This window comes from Amphiprion ocellaris, unplaced genomic scaffold, assembly GCF_022539595.1.
Source record: "Amphiprion ocellaris isolate individual 3 ecotype Okinawa unplaced genomic scaffold, ASM2253959v1 Aocel_unscaffolded264, whole genome shotgun sequence".
NCBI classification, from domain to species: domain Eukaryota; kingdom Metazoa; phylum Chordata; class Actinopteri; family Pomacentridae; genus Amphiprion; species Amphiprion ocellaris.
The window spans coordinates 1-14,009 of record NW_026559438.1 but is presented as its reverse complement, the minus strand read 5'-3'; the positions used below and the strand labels follow the sequence as shown (position 1 = coordinate 14,009).

Below are 14,009 nucleotides of genomic sequence, written 5' to 3'. Positions count from 1 at the left end.
CTGCACTATATGCAATTATGGCCCCAGTAATTTACAATGTCGAAGGAGGCTCTGTCTTTGTGTGTGTGTGTGTGTGTGTGTGTGTGTGTGTGCGTGTGTGTGTGTGTGTGCCTGTGTGTATGTGTGTGTAATTAGTCAAGTTTCCCGTGCTGCCTCTTGAGAGAGATGTTGTGTACCTGGATCTGTGCAGGTTGGGACAGCAGTGTGTCTCTTTGTGTTTGCACGTGAGTGCTTGTGCATACATGTTGTCGCTACATGTGGTCTACAGTCTCTTGAACTGTACATCTATGCCTCTGTGTGTGTGTGTGTGTGTGTGTGTGTGTGTGTGTGTGTGTGTGTGTGTGTGTGTGTGTGTGTGTGCACTTGCATTTATTACTTGGTGGGGCCCAATGGCAAGGAGCACACCAACAGTGAGGGGCCCAGCGACAGTGTGGGGCCCAAAATGGTGGGCCCCACACCGATTTCAATTTATTTCAGCTCAGGAGACTCCCCTGATATGCCTCCCGCTTTTTCTTCACATGGCCCACAAGGTAACAAAAACTGGAAAGTGTGTAAAAGTGTGTAACTTTTTTTGTGCTCGTGAGAGCCCCGGGTGGCACTTCGTGGTACTGCAGCAGATACACACACTTCCTGAAGTGTGTATCATCTCAGCCAATGGAACAAGATGTGGGCGGGGCCTCCCTGCAATATGACACTCACTACGTCATCTCCGTCTGTCGACTCCAGGCCTGCCATGCTGTGCAAAACAGGTAAGTTTAAGTTGAACTTTGTTCATTTTGATGATGTTTGTCCTCTGTACCCAGTTACTTGTAAGAACAACAACGGTGATGCTAAATAAAGTACCACACAGGGGCTTTTCTAGATTAAAAGTTAGTGGTTACTGTTACCCCCTTGAGCTATTAGCCTGCTAGCTGGAGCTGCTTGCCTGCTAGGTGTTAGCCGCTAGCCCGTTAGCTGCTAACCGCTAGCCCGCTAGCGGTTAGCCGCTAGTCCGCTAGCATTTAGCTCTACCATTCATGAGTTGTTAATTCAATTCAGTTCAATTTTATTTATATAGCACCAATTAGTCAAATTGTCTCCAGATGCTTTACAGAACCCATATGTCTGAAACCACACAGCAAGCCCTAAGGCAACAGTAGCAAGGAAAACACCCCTTTAACAGGGAAAAAAACACAAGCAGAACCTGGCTCTTTTTGTGGGAGGACCCATCTGCCTGCTGGTCAGCAGGTTGAGAGGGACAGAAAAGGTAGATTTAAAAGTAGGAAGACACTGAAAAACATCTCTGCAGGACAGACTGATGAGAAATGAGCTAACAGCTAGTAGGCCACTGCAGACACATTGCTCCTATAACACTTTATTAATCCCCAAAGGAAAATTCGAGTGTCCAAAAGCTCACTGAACCAGATATATATCCAACAGATATGCATCTAAAATAGCAGATAATAGCAATAATAGATACTAGATAATAGCAGAAAATCTAAATAATGATAAATGATAATAATATCAATAACAATAATAAATTGAAAATAATAAATAATACATAAATAATAATTATTAAATAACAAAGTAATGATAAACTACTAAATTTATATTTAAAATGATACATCAATATATAGTTAAATAAATATTGACTATTTATTTAGGATTCATTCATTAATGTATTACCCATTCATTATGCTTTATATGTAATCATAAAACTATATATTAATAAATTTTAAAAATTATTTACATTAAATTAATTATTAATAGAATATTAATTAATTGCATTTAATAAATTAATTAATTAATTCATTAAATGAGTTATTAATATAATGCATTATTTAAATAATTACCTAATTAATTTGATACAATTTGTTATTAAATAATAAACTAATGATTTATTTATTTCTTTATTACTTATGGATTTATTATTTATATCTATTTATAAATTGTTTATAAATTATTTATTAGAAAAATACTAAAGTACTGATAAACTCATACAAGAGATTACATTAATTTAATATAATAATAATAAATAATAAACAAACTAATGAATAAAAATAAACTAGCTAATAATTAATCTCAATAAATCAACAAGTCTAGCACAGGTAGGAAAGTGTGGCATTACACAGTCCATTCAAGAGCCACTGTCCTCTACTAAGGTAAGGTTCTGTGGCCATGTGCAAATGTATGAATGTTGTACTACAAAACTACCAAAATCTAGTAAAATATTATGGCAGGCTGAGTGACATGGCAGTTTTGTTTGAGTTTCACTATGTTGCCGTGATGGGTAGTAATGCACTACATTTCTCTATTACATGTACTTGTGTATTTCTTTTATAAATTGTATTTGTAAGAGTAGTTTCATTAGAATACTTGTGATTAAATGTATGTACTTTTACTCAGGGATATTTGGGCACTTTTTCGCACTGTGAAATTTAATTAATGTTCAGTTTCTTATCACACGAGTGAAAATTAAAACTGTATTCCTTTTTTTAATGCAAATAATTAATTATTCAGTTATTAAAATAATCATTAGTTGCAGCCGTTGCACACTGTTTTCAGGGGTTAAAGAAAATTCCTCATTATAGTATAATATTGTGGTATTGTATTTTTATTGGTCATACATTCATAAGTTTAGGTATCTTTATAAGATACCTGTGCAAAATCTGTGTAATATTTTGGCTTTTATTTTCACAGAGCCATAATGTCAAAAAGGAAGAACAGGATACAGCCTGTTGATGATGCAACATTATATATTCTGTCTTCGAGGGACAAGCCTGGATTTATAGAAAGATTTATTAATAGTAACAAAGGTATGGGACAGTGAATCTTTGCATGTTACACCACACAGTTGCACAGTATAAAATATCTACAGTAGTATTTATATAAACAAGCCTCTCTCACACATACACAACAGAGGAAAACCGCTGAATCCCCAGCTGGTATTCCTCCGATGTTGCTGTTTCACACATGCAACACACAACAGAAGACTTTTCTGCCAGAGAGTATTTATGAGCTGTGGGTCATTTTTTTATTAGAAAAGTTTAGACAACTAAGTGTTTCTTCAATTAAATGTGTATTTAATTATGTCCTCATAGGAAGAGGAGTGTTTGTTACCCAGCCCATTGAACCAGGAGCTTTCCTCTTGGAATACAGAGGTGAACTCTTATCAGTTGAAGAATGCTGGTCCAGACACTACTCGGAGAAACAGAGTACATTTCTGTTTGAATTTGAATGGGAAAAACGTCGCTGGGGGTAAGAAAGTTTTGCATTTTGCAGAAATTATGTTTTGATTGCAATCTCAAACAAGGTTTTGAATGGTTAATGAATGACAACAGGAACAATCTTTGTAATCACACATAGAATAGACTTAACAATTTAGTCTAATAAATTAGTTTAAGTCTGTAACATAAGTTGTCATCAAGGAGACTTGGTATGTTATAGTATCTTATTCTCGTCACACTGTTAAAACATGTATATTAAAAGGAATTGATAACAAAAGTGTAAATAGGTGCACACTTTAGAATTAAACATTTTTCTTTTACATTTTTAGTATTGATGCATCAAAAGAAGACGGCTCTCTTGGAAGATTAGTGAATGACAATCACAGATCTCCAAATTGCATCATGAAAAAAAATCTTAGTAAACAACACACCACATATGTGTCTATTTGCTGTGAAAAAAATAGAAATCGGATCTGAAATTGAGTACAACTACGGTGATTGGCGTAAAATGGTACTTTGTTTTTGCTAATTTGTGTAAAAATGTGTTGCAAAAGTAAAAATTGGTGAACTAGTGCACGACAGCTACTGTTTTATGTCTGTCTCCATAATGCATTGTGACTTGTTGATAAGCATTCAGCTAAACTTTAAAAAAATGTCATATTTCTGAAAAAGAGCAAATTGTGTCTGTCAGCATGTAGTGTTTTATTGTTTGTATCTGAATTCCAGCAAACAAACAAGCAGACTTCTCCTGTGGCAGCAAAGATCGAGATGTCCCCCATAGATGGTGCTTTGCATGAGAATTCAAACCAGAATGATGCTTGTGCACAGGTAATGGTGCGAGGTAGACAGTGTTGGCCTTAAAAGAAATGTGTTCCTCTGACTGACATCTTTCTACTATTGTCCTCATGGAGCCAGTGAACATCACACACTCATACATTTCTCTACTTTCAGTACTTTTCAGTAGTTTTTTTGTTTGTATCTAAATTGCAGGTAACAAACAAGATGGCTTCTGCTGTGGCAGTAGAGCCTGAGATGTCCCCCATACATGGTGCTTCACATGAGGATTCAGACCAAGATGATGCTCATGCACAGGTAATGTAGATACTGTTGGTCTGCACACTATGTAGTTCCATTACCAAGATAGGAGGAATTCAAATTGCTTGTCTGATGCAGCCTTTCATTCAGGGTGATGATATAGACTTCAGTTTTAAGGAAATGAGTTCCTCTGACTGACACCTTTTTAATCTTGTCCTCATGTAGCCAGTTAACATCACACACTCATACATTTCTCTACTCCACTTCTTGAAGCCAGTGGGCATCACACCCAAATGTTCCCAGGACAGTTCATGTGGGGCCCAGTTCACATCACACACTCATGCTTTTATCGCCTTAACTTCTTGTGAGCCTCACACACAAATGTTCCCAGTACACACCATGTGGGGCCCAGTTCACATCACACACTCACATTGTTTCTAGTCTTGACCCTCATGGGGCCCTCCGTATGTATCACAACTTAGGTGTTTTCACATCCTTGCTGCAATGCATGACATAATTTAAACTCTGATAATTGCAGGTATATTTTTACACTACTTGAACTGCTGCATGTTTGAAAAGGCTCATTTGAATTTGATGCATTCTAACCATCTGTAACGCACTGTGACACTTGTTGGTACCTCTGGAGAAGATGATGCTCTACATGTAGCTTTCAGTTTATGCTGTTTCAAACATGGTTTTCACATAAACTCTAGTAATGTGCATATTTCTAAATATAGAACATGTTGGATGTCAGTGCTTAATGCTTTTTGTTTGTATCTAAATTGCAGGTAACAAACAAGATGGCTTCTGCTGTGGCAGTAGAGCCTGAGATGTCCCCCATACATGGTGCTTCACATGAGGATTCAGACCAAGATGATGCTTATGCACAGGTAATGTACATACTGTTGGTCTGCACACTATGTAGTTCCATTACCAAGATAGGAGGAATTCAAACTGCTTGTCTGATGCAGCCTTTCATTCAGGGTGATGATATAGACTTCAGTTTTAAGGAAATGAGTTCCTCTGACTGACACCTTTCTAATCTTGTCCTCATGTAGCCAGTTAACATCACACACTCATACATTTCTCTACTCCACTTCTTGAAGCCAGTGGGCATCACACCCAAATGTTCCCAGGACAGTTCATGTGGGGCCCAGTTCACATCACACACTCATGCTTTTATCGCCTTAACTTCTTGTGAGCCTCACACACAAATGTTCCCAGTACACACCATGTGGGGCCCAGTTCACATCACACACTCACATTGTTTCTAGTCTTGACCCTCATGGGGCCCTCCGTATGGATCACAACTTAGGTGTTTTCACATCCTTGCTGCAATGCATGACATAATTTAAACTCTGATAATTGCAGGTATATTTTTACACTACTTGAACTGCTGCATGTTTGAAAAGGCTCATTTGAATTTGATGCATTCTAACCATCTGTAACGCACTGTGACACTTGTTGGTACCTCTGGAGAAGATGATGCTCTACATGTAGCTTTCAGTTTATGCTGTTTCAAACATGGTTTTCACATAAACTCTAGTAATGTGCATATTTCTAAATATAGAACATGTTGGATGTCAGTGCTTAATGCTTTTTGTTTGTATCTAAATTGCAGGTAACAAACAAGATGGCTTCTGCTGTGGCAGTAGAGACTGAGATGTCCCCCATACATGGTGCTTCACATGAGGATTCAGACCAAGATGATGCTTATGCACAGGTAATGTACATACTGTTGGTCTGCACACTATGTAGTTCCATTACCAAGATAGGAGGAATTCAAACTGCTTGTCTGATGCAGCCTTTCATTCAGGGTGATGATATAGACTTCAGTTTTAAGGAAATGAGTTCCTCTGACTGACACCTTTCTAATCTTGTCCTCATGTAGCCAGTTAACATCACACACTCATACATTTCTCTACTCCACTTCTTGAAGCCAGTGGGCATCACACCCAAATGTTCCCAGGACAGTTCATGTGGGGCCCAGTTCACATCACACACTCATGCTTTTATCGCCTTAACTTCTTGTGAGCCTCACACACAAATGTTCCCAGTACACACCATGTGGGGCCCAGTTCACATCACACACTCACATTGTTTCTAGTCTTGACCCTCATGGGGCCCTCCGTATGGATCACAACTTAGGTGTTTTCACATCCTTGCTGCAATGCATGACATAATTTAAACTCTGATAATTGCAGGTATATTTTCACACTACTTGAACTGCTGCATGTTTGAAAAGGCTCATTTGAATTTGATGCATTCTAACCATCTATAACGCACTGTGACACTTGTTGGTACCTCTGGAGAAGATGATGCTCTACATGTAGCTTTCAGTTTATGCTGTTTCAAACATGGTTTTCACATAAACTCTAGTAATGTGCATATTTCTAAATATAGAACATGTTGGATGTCAGTGCTTAATGCTTTTTGTTTGTATCTAAATTGCAGGTAACAAACAAGATGGCTTCTGCTGTGGCAGTAGAGCCTGAGATGTCCCCCATACATGGTGCTTCACATGAGGATTCAGACCAAGATGATGCTTATGCACAGGTAATGTACATACTGTTGGTCTGCACACTATGTAGTTCCATTACCAAGATAGGAGGAATTCAAATTGCTTGTCTGATGCAGCCTTTCATTCAGGGTGATGATATAGACTTCAGTTTTAAGGAAATGAGTTCCTCTGACTGACACCTTTCTAATCTTGTCCTCATGTAGCCAGTTAACATCACACACATACATTTCTCTACTCCACTTCTTGAAGCCAGTGGGCATCACACCCAAATGTTCCCAGGACAGTTCATGTGGGGCCCAGTTCACATCACACACTCATGCTTTTATCGCCTTAACTTCTTGTGAGCCTCACACACAAATGTTCTCAGTACACACCATGTGGGGCCCAGTTCACATCACACACTCACATTGTTTCTAGTCTTGACCCTCATGGGGCCCTCCGTATGGATCACAACTTAGGTGTTTTCACATCCTTGCTGCAATGCATGACATAATTTAAACTCTGATAATTGCAGGTATATTTTCACACTACTTGAACTGCTGCATGTTTGAAAAGGCTCATTTGAATTTGATGCATTCTAACCATCTGTAACGCACTGTGACACTTGTTGGTACCTCTGGAGAAGATGATGCTCTACATGTAGCTTTCAGTTTATGCTGTTTCAAACATGGTTTTCACATAAACTCTAGCAATGTGCATATTTCTAAATATAGAACATGTTGGATGTCAGTGCTTAATGCTTTTTGTTTGTATCTAAATTGCAGGTAACAAACAAGATGGCTTCTGCTGTGGCAGTAGAGCCTGAGATGTCCCCCATACATGGTGCTTCACATGAGGATTCAGACCAAGATGATGCTTATGCACAGGTAATGTACATACTGTTGGTCTGCACACTATGTAGTTCCATTACCAAGATAGGAGGAATTCAAACTGCTTGTCTGATGTGGCCTTTCATTCAGGGTGATGATATAGACTTCAGTTTTAAGGAAATGAGTTCCTCTGACTGACACCTTTCTAATCTTGTCCTCATGTAGCCAGTTACCATCACACACTCATACATTTCTCTACTCCACTTCTTGAAGCCAGTGAGCATCACACCCAAATGTTCCCAGGACAGTTCATGTGGGGCCCAGTTCACATCACACACTCATGCTTTTATCGACTTAACTTCTTGTGAGCCTCACACACAAATGTTCCCAGTACACACCATGTGGGGCCCAGTTCACATCACACACTCACATTGTTTCTCTTGTCTCATGTCTTGACCCTCATGGGGTCCTCCGTATGGATCACAGCTTAGGTGTTTTCACATCCTTGCTGCAATGCATGACATGATTTAAACTCTGATAATTGCAGGTATATTTTTACACTACTTGAGCTGCTGCATGTTTGAAAAGGCTCATTTGAATTTGATGCATTCTAACCCTCAGTAATGCATTGTGACACTTGTAGGTACCTCTGCATATTATTGGGAAAATACCTGTCATAATTAAACCCATGTTACTTACTGCTTACGTTATGTTTAACTGAATTTAGATGTTAATCGTATGGCAGTTGCCCCTCGTGGATCATCCCCTAAGTGATGAAATAGGTGAGGACTGTATAGAAGACCAGCTTCTGAGTCTGCACTGCAATGAGGTTGTCAGAAAGAAAAGGAGTACAGAAAACATTCTGCTATTTCTCAGACACTTTTATTTTTTATGGCAATAGAATGTAGTTTAAAAATGCTTTCTTTGTGATGGATAGCCATACCTTGACATCACTCTGTTATGTTTTTGCAGATGCATAGAATATCAGATGTTTGTGAGCCTCTGGGTAGTTCAAATGAGAGCATAGTGGATGAAACTGATGAGGATTCCATGAAAAACTATTCTGGTGGGCATTCTGAGCACAACGTTGTTCCAAAGTTGAGAAGGACAAAGAGCTTATTGGTACGGTTCTGACAGTCTGAATACAAGTAATTATTATAGTCTATTTTCAACAAAATCTTTTTCTTGTAACTGATTTTTTAAATGGATAGTCATACTTTTTTCTTCCTTTTTCTGATGGATAGAATACCAGATTTTTCTGATGCTCTGTTTGATTCAAATAAGGACAGCACAGAAGGCCCTTCCTTTAAGTCTGAAAGGGCTTCACGAAGGCTGCAACCCGTAAACATCTCGTTTTTACTCACTTGTGTTGTCACTTAAAGGGTCAGGGTAAGACTTTAATACAGATACGACTCTGGACATATATGTCTGTAAAGTTCAACTTGACTGGTTTGTGGAGGCACAAAGCATGTGGCAGTTATCCTTTACATTACAAGTGACACATCAAGATAGGTTTTAATTTTTCTGTTCCAGCGCAGTAGGCAGTTAACCGTGTAGTAAGATGGTCATATTGAACAGTCATTTGGAGGTTGAAGTATTAACTTCAAGACAGCATCATTTCAAATCGTTTCCCCTCATTCAAAGCCAGACTTTGCTTTACTGACAATTACTTCATGTTTTAAGTCAAAAAATTATATATATAAAAATAATGTTTTTCTGTACCCAGAAGCCAGTGTGTACAAGGAGAGGATTCAGAAGATGAGGGCAGTGTGGCACCCCTATTGGAATGTACCTCATCATCTGCCCAAAACCAAGTGGTGTCAGCAAAAATGAGAGGTAAGCTTGGATTTACTTTAATAATACATACATTTAGCAGCCACTTTATTAAATACAACTACTGGTGTAACTGGCTCTGGAGATTAACTCGCCAGCCAAAGAATACAAACTGGTCTAGGCCAAAGTATACCCTGGGGTATACTCTGCCTAGGCCAGTTTACACCTGTTGACGCAAAGAGATTAAGTATGGTAAGCTCTTAATTGTTCAGTTATTTAGGTTTTTTGTTTTTTTTACGAAGAGGTATGCTTAGCAAGTAAATCATTATTCTTACTAAAATGTCCTTGAACTAATTACAATTAAAGAGATTCAAATCAATGGAAAAACTGAATTGCATACTAAGATAAAATTATATTGTAAGCAAAACATTATCAAAGAAGATCAACATTTGCTGTTGTTGATTTCCATTGTGACTGTATAGCTGATTTCAGTATAATATCTATTTATATTACCTTTGTATTGTGCTTGAATTACGATTGGCTTGATTTGTGCTCCAGAAATTAACCATTACATTGGCATAATATCTCATAGTATATTTTGCATAAAATCCATCCATCCATTGTCTATACACCACATAATCCTCATTAGGGTCATGGTGGGCTGGAGTCTATTCCAGCTGACTTAGGGTGAAGGTTCACCTGGACAGGTAGCGATGTGTCACAAGACTACACATAGAGACAAACAATCACAGTCACATTCACACCTATGGATGATTTAGAATCACCAATTAACCTCAGCAGGTTTTTGGACTGTGGGAGGAAGCTGGATAACCTGGAGAAAACCCACACATGCACAGGAAGAACATGCAAACTCCACACAGAAAGATCCCAGGCCCAGGCTAGGATGCAAACCTGGGATCTTCTAGCTGCAAGGCAGCAGTGCTAACTACCAAGCTACTGTATAGCCTTATTTTGCCTAAAATGCTTGATTTAACTTAATTGACTGTTCTTAAATTAAGATAAAATTCATTTGATTGATGTAATCTCATATTACATGGCATGTATTCTAGCCTGGAAGGTTTTATTCTGGGTTATTTCAGCCCCTGGGGTATAAAAGCTAAATTATACTTTTGCCAGGAGTTTAATCTGGCTTGTTAAATGCAGATCAAGTCAATCTTAGTTTAAGCACAAGTCAAAGACAATACAAAGAGGTATTATACTAAAATCTGTTGTACAGAAACAAGTGAAAGCAGCACTAACCAATGTGGATGTTCTTTCATAATGTTTTGCTTCAATTTTTCAGTTTTTCCTTTAATTTGAACTGTTTTCATTTAAGATAAGATCTACTTTATTCATCCTGGAGGAAATTATTTAAATTTAAATTAGCTCAAGGACATTCTAGTTATGTTCTTTCATAATGATTTGCTTGCTGAGCATACCTCTTTGTAAAAAAAAACTAACTAAACAATTAAGAGTTTAGCATGCTTAATCTTTGTGTCAACAGTTATAAACTGGCCTAGGCTAGAGTATACCCCTTTTAATTCTTGGTGTCATGAAACATCTGTTATGCCAATCTCTTGTTCCACTTCATCCCAAAGGTGCTCTATTGAACTGAGATTTGGTATATGTGGAGGACATCTGAGTCCAGAGAACTCATTGTCAAACTCATGTTCAAGAAACCAGTGTGAGATTATCTGTTTTGACTTTGTGACATGGAGCATTATCCTACTGGACGTGTCCATCAGAAGATGGTACGCTGTGGTCCTAAAGAGATTGACATGGTCAGCAGCAGTACTTAGGCAGGATATGAGGTATAAACCAGCTGGTACTAAGGGGCCCAAAGTGTGCCAAGAAAATCTCCACCATACCATTACATCACCAGCAGCAGCCTTAACCATCGATACAAGGCATGATGGATCCATGCTGTTATGTTGTTCACATCAAATTCTGACCCTGTCTACATCTATGTATGCTCTCTATTTTTTTCTGTATCCAGAAGCCAGTGTGGCACAAGGCGAGGACTCAGAAGATGAGGACAGTGCGGCATCCCTGCAAGAATGTACCTCATCATCTGCCCAAAACCAGATGGTGTGAACAACAAAGAGAGGTAAGCTTTGCAATCTCCTTGATAGATATGATTCACATGGTTTTTGCAACAATAACAACTAGTGTTGTTTTTGGCAGCCTGTTTTAATTTTAGTTTTAGTCTCATCTGTGTCAAGCTGTCATTTTACTTTTTATCAGTTTTAGTCAAGTTCATACTCTTTTTTAGTCTAGTCAAGTTTTAGTCGACTAAAAGTCTGAGCATTTTAGTCTTGTTTTAGTCAGAATTGTCTATGACTATTTTATTTGTGTTAGTCGACAAAAACTGACAACACTTTAGTCTAGTTTAGTCACTGAAAATTGTATTTCAGTCTCTTTTCAGTAATGCAATTATATTTAACCAAGTCAATATAGTATACATACCAAGTAGTATAGACAAAACCAAAATGTTCTTTTAGCCAAACCCATTTCACAATTCAAACAAGATTATCTTTTTATCATATTATTATTACCTTATAGGTATAGGATTGAGTAAGTCACATTGCCTGCATCTGTGCAGTGTGACCTGATGCAGCCCAGACACGGGAAACAGAAATACTACAAAATAATAAATAAACGAGACGAAAGAACATTTCATCTCATCTCGTTTTGGTCAACGAAAATGAAGAGGCATTTTAGCGTAGTTTTTATTTTGTAAACCAAATTTAGTCTTGTTTTTATTGGTCAACAATATTGCATTATATATTTCATTATAGTTATCATCACATGACCAGCATTTACGTTGTCTCATCTCGTTTTCGTCATGTGATAAAGGTTTGTTGACAACAATATTTAGTCATAATTTTTGTTGACGAAAGCAACACTAGTAACAATAATGCTGTGGTGCCTTGATTAGCCCTGCAGATATTCTGTTTTGTCTGAAATTGAGATTAAGCTTTTGGAAATTGTGTCCAGATTTGTCCTCATTTCACTATAGTTCTTGGACCATGTTTAAGATATTTTCCTTGTATTGTATGTCTTTTTTGCCTCTTTAGGTAAACAATCTGCTGTCAAAAGACGTTGGACGCCAGAGGAATCTGCTGCAGTTTACAGACATTTAAGGAAATTCATAGTGAGAAGCCAAGTTCCCGAAAAAGTGGACTGTGAGCACTGTATTACTGCAGAACCTCAAGCACTAGGAAACAGAGACTGGAAAGCAGTAAAATACTTCAAGAATCTTCTGCCATCAGAAGAGAACTACAGTGAATTGCTACTAGATGTGAGCAGTGTGTGGATTCTGCTTTATTCAAACTGTACCTGCCAGGTAACACTATCTACACAGCTGCATTTACAAACACAAACAGATGATGGAGTAAACAGAGCAGCCATCTTAGTACCTTAAAATGGCCAATTTCCTGTTAAGAGAATGTTCTGTTTGTTGTGGAATGTTACATAAGACTGCCAAGTTTTGTTCATTCATTAGGGTTATGTCGTGTTATGTCTGTGTTTCGTTGTCCCTCTCTGTCTCATTCTCTTTCTATGTCTGGTTCTGTCTCTATGTCTCATCTCTCTGTCTCGTCTCTCTCTCTGTCTCTCTGTCTCCTTGTGTCTCTCTGTCACGTCTCTCTGTTTCATTGTCTCTGTCTCATCTCTGTCTCATTATCTCTCTGTCTCGTCTCTGTCTCCTTGTCTCTATGTCTCATTCTCTCTCTGTATCTCGTCCTCTCTCTATGTCTAGTTCTCTCTTTGTGTCTAATGTCTGTCTCTCGTTCTCTGCCTGTGTCTCATTCTCTCTCTGTATCTCGTCCTCTCTCTATGTCTAGTTCTCTCTTTGTGTCTAATGTCTGTCTCTCGTTCTCTGCCTGTGTCTCATTGTCTCTCTGTGTCTCCTCACTCTCTGTCTTGTTCTCTCTCGCTCCTGTTCCAGCTTCTGATCAGTGAATTCTGGCTCGAAATATTCATCCATTTTAAGTTCCTCTGGAGCTGAACACCTGAAATTGTCTCAAGAAAGTTATATTAGGTTGTAGTTGTAATTAAAATAATAATGAATTAATTAATTACTGCTTTTTGCATTCATTTGTCTTTAACAACAGATCATAATAGTACTGCATTGTGAGTATTTTAGAGGGAAAGAGATGAGATGCAGAATGTAGAGAATGTAAATTACAGTGTATATCCTGATTCAGTCCCGCAGTGTGTTTGGAAATTAACACCAAGTAATGTAATTCATTGTTATAGATTTTAAATATGTCCCCATTAAGATATAAAGTGTAGAGATATACATGCGTGTGTGAAAAAAGACCTCACAAGTCCTAAATGTTAAAAACGGACCCCAGATGTGACCAAAAAACTGGCGTGGAGACAAAAGTTGTGAATTCTGTTAATTTGAAGTGATATTTATCATTTAGATTTTTTTTTTACCTTGCCTGATTTTTTACAAAGCTGTAGCACCACTGGAAAGGGTGGACCCCACAATTGGGCAAAGAGACAGCAGGCCCCTCAAGTGAGTTACGCGAGTATGTGTGTGTGTGTGTGTGTGTGTGTGTGTGCATTTGTAGTGGGCTACTTTGTGTGCAAAAGAAAATTATAGGTGATCATCACACTTCCTGGATCCTCTTCACACCAGAGATCCCGCAGGAGGAT

General features: G+C 38.1%; 2 long non-coding RNA genes across 4 annotated transcripts; both read left to right on the top strand.

Annotated features, from left to right (window-relative positions):
- Positions 1–316: 316 nt before the first annotated feature.
- On the top strand, positions 317–5,129 carry LOC118470289 (uncharacterized). 2 transcript variants are annotated; one of them, XR_008601009.1, is made up of 5 exons: positions 317–749; positions 2,680–2,795; positions 3,081–3,237; positions 3,933–4,034; positions 4,197–5,129. It is a non-coding gene; the product is annotated as an uncharacterized LOC118470289 (long non-coding RNA). The 2 variants fall into 2 exon arrangements; XR_008601008.1 differs by having other exon boundaries at positions 3,536–4,034.
- A 2,335-nt stretch (positions 5,130–7,464) lies between these two features.
- LOC129348474 (uncharacterized) lies at positions 7,465–13,870 on the top strand. 2 transcript variants are annotated; one of them, XR_008601007.1, is made up of 5 exons: positions 7,465–7,628; positions 9,298–9,407; positions 11,341–11,451; positions 12,422–12,690; positions 13,809–13,870. It is a non-coding gene; the product is annotated as an uncharacterized LOC129348474 (long non-coding RNA). The 2 variants fall into 2 exon arrangements; XR_008601006.1 differs by lacking the exon at positions 13,809–13,870 and having other exon boundaries at positions 7,470–7,628; positions 12,422–13,173.
- The last annotated feature ends 139 nt before the right edge of the window (positions 13,871–14,009 follow it).